A 3,474-nucleotide genomic window follows, 5' to 3' on the forward strand; every position below is an offset into this window, starting at 1 on the left:
AGTGTCTATTCCCTACTGAGGAAGGCATCCGTGATCCAGACTCTTCTTCTGCAGGAAGGATCAGGGCTAGGAAAAGAGATTTTCCGGAGACTGTTGAAGACAAGCCAGATATTTTTTTCAAGGTCAACAGACATTAGACACAGAAAGCGTGTAGGCCCCAAGATTATAGAAATTCCCTTTCCTTGACACTAAAGAGTTAAACAGGGAAATGTGTGTGTGAATAGCAAATTGTGGGGGAAGGGGGCAGGAAAGAGTAGATAGTCCATTTCCTCCCTTGATCAAAAGAAAAATATTGAAATAAAACAATAAGATGGTGTTGTTATCAGATTCCGTGTGCTCGGCGCATGCAGGCCAGCGGGTGAACTATTAATACCACCCAGCGCAGCCTGGGGCCTCCCTGGCCATGGAAACACTCCTGGGCTCTTTGCAACACCGCTGGTAGGAACCCCACTAAAATCACCGGGGTGCACCTGTGTGTGCATGAGTGCTCACGGCTATTGCATGTGTGTCTGTGAACATTTGTCTTCAGACCCCAACCCAGACTCCTCTGAGGAGAATCTACTTACGTTGTACCCAGAACTTCCCGGGGTTAGTCTGGTTTGTGGAGAGAGCAAAAGAGAAAGGAGCAGACAGAAATTTCCCTTCCCCTCTGTCTTCACTCTGTGCCTAAAGTCAGGTAAGTCAGGACCGAACACCGTGACGGAGTAGTACTTCCTAGCCTTCACTCAGTTGACGGGGACCAGTGACCCTGGGGGCCCTTGGAGATGTACAGGCCTTGTCCCTCATCTCCCAGAACAGCAGCCCCTCCACTGCCCACCCCACCACCCCAACCCTCTGTCTCCACACACAACTAACTCCCTCCTCCTTCACCATGGTTACCAAAGCCTCCACCCTTCACTTCCCTCAATCAAAAACTGGCAAAGAACCCAAGGAAATGAATGTCGTCCTGTGAACTGGGGTTCTGCTTCGCACTGTTTGGATAAGCCCGTCCTAACAGAATACCTGGAAGTCACAGAGAATACTCATTAACAGAGCTGCCAGTTAGTGAAACGGCCCTGGAAATGCCTCGGGGCTCCCAACAAAGAGCGTTCTGGAGACAGAGGGCCGGACTCCTACCTAGCTTGGGAATAAGATTCCATTTCAGAGACCACTTGCTCTCCTGTCTTGAGAATGTGTCAGGGGCTGAGTCACTGCCCCCACAAAGGACAAATGTCACTGTGAAGAGTGCCCTGTGCCTGGAAAGGGGAGTGGCACCCATTTGCCACCCGCCATCCTCAGTGGAACTCACACTCGGGCATTGTCTCATGCAATCCGGTGGCTTCCGCACAGTCTGCCCGAATTCCACCATTTGATAAGGACTCCAGTCACCCTGGAGGAGGAGCCGCCCCGATGACCTCATCTTCACTAGGTCAAATCTGCGAAGACTCTGTTCTAAACAAAGTCCCATTCTCAGGCACGGGGGCTAGGACTTCAACGGACCGACCATCTTTGGGGGACACAATTCAACCTACAATTGTCCTTACCCAAAGGAACCTTTGACATTTGCTCAGGTGACTGATTACTTTGGCGGAAGGAAAAGACCCAACCATTCAAAGGCTCCTGGACACAAAGTCTAAGTTGACATCGACACAAGGGCACCCAATGTGACACTATGCTCTCACTCATTAGAATGGAGCCCCCCGCCTCAGGGCCAGGAAAAATGGAGTCCTGGATAATGCCCAAGTCACAGTTGGGATGGTGACACTCGGTGGACATTTCCCTGTGTCCTAACAGCACAATTGGAATTAATATACTGATAGTTGGATGAGAGCTTCAACACCCGGTCCCTGGCCCACAATATAAGACCTATTATAGAGAACACCAAATAGAAAGCTCTGGAAATATCCCCATCCCTCGTGGAAGTGAATAATGAGCAATATTGCATTCTGGGGAAGACACTAGATATTTGTGCCACCGTTAAAGGTCTCAAGGATACAGGGTGAAAACAGCGATCATATCTCCACTTGAGTTCACCAGTCTGGCCCCTGCAGAAATTGGATAAACCCTGGAGAATGATTATCGTCTACACAAAGATTAAAAATGTGGTAGCCCTGACTGCATATGAGTTGACATGGTATCTGTGCTAGAACGGATTCACAAGGCCCTGAGCACATGGTGTGTAGCCATTGACCCAGAAGATGCAGCTTTTCAATTAAAAGAGGATGAGAGACGTTTTGCATCCACGGGGGACGGAACACAATTTTCCGTCAGAGTGTCACCTCAGGGCTACATGAACTCTAGTGCCTTCTGTCATCAAGGAGCCTGGAGAGTGGTGGGTCACAGAAACTAGAAACCCTTTTCTTCAAAGCCAACCATAAAAACCTAAAAATACGACCCTAAGTTTCCCCGACTTTTCTAAATAATCACTAGTCATGGAGAAAAGTTTCTATCTGCCTCATTTCATTTGTGGTCATAAGACATTATCCCAGAAAAGGTCCTGCCTTCTACCAAGAGAAAAATGCCAAGAAGAATCTGAACCGATAGACTCTATTGGACTTCTCCCACAGTCTGTTCCTATTATGTCATCTCCTTTTTGGTCCCATAATGCCTCTGTGTGGCTGTCCACGGTTCACGAACCTGAGCATAAAAAAATGGATACTTCACCCTGGGTCTCTGAGTCTTCAGCCGGAAGGCTCCTGTGTCACACAAAATCATGACTAAATAAATTGTTATGCTTCTTCTTAACCTGTCTTTTGTTATAGGGACGTTAATCATGACCCTTTAAGGTGGACAGGAAAGGACTCATCCTTTTTTCCTGCTCCTATGATGGCTGTTACTAAGGAAGCACAGCAGCGGCTTTGAGAGAGACAAGGGAAGCCAGTAGCCCAGACACACACAGGACAAGACAGCCGCGTGCGGGATGAGGTCACCACCGTTAAATATCTGGTATTAGGAAGCTGCAGAGGCAAGAAGACCTGTGTGGTTTCAACACAAACAAGTACGAAAGAGCCACAGCACCGTGAGTAATGGTCATGCTGCATGAGAGACATACAATTAACCAGGATTATTAACAATGAAGACCTTGAAAAGATGGTTCCTGGACATGACCAGGAAAAGGAGGTAGGGATTTGGTAAATATGGAAAAAAAAAATAAATAAATAAATATATATATATATATATATATATATATATATATATATATATATATATATATATATAAAGAGAAAGAAAAAAATATTGAGTCTCAAAGGAAATACCCTTGACCCATTGGAATGCAAAAACCACCCATGAACCTTTGCAACTCCAGAGCAATCCAGCCTACACCCTTGGCCCATGCCCTTGCCTACAAAAAGTCACCCTGGGAAATGCACAAGTGCTAGAAAAACTGGTATAAGATTGCACTACTCCACCCTGGCTCCACCTCCAGTCCAAACCCTGACTACTGCCCTCCATAATAATGGAGCTCTAAGCCAAGCAGGGGCTTCTCACTCTCAG

The sequence above is a fragment of the Callospermophilus lateralis genome, chromosome 6 (assembly GCF_048772815.1).
Source record: "Callospermophilus lateralis isolate mCalLat2 chromosome 6, mCalLat2.hap1, whole genome shotgun sequence".
Classification (NCBI taxonomy): Eukaryota; Metazoa; Chordata; class Mammalia; order Rodentia; family Sciuridae; genus Callospermophilus; species Callospermophilus lateralis.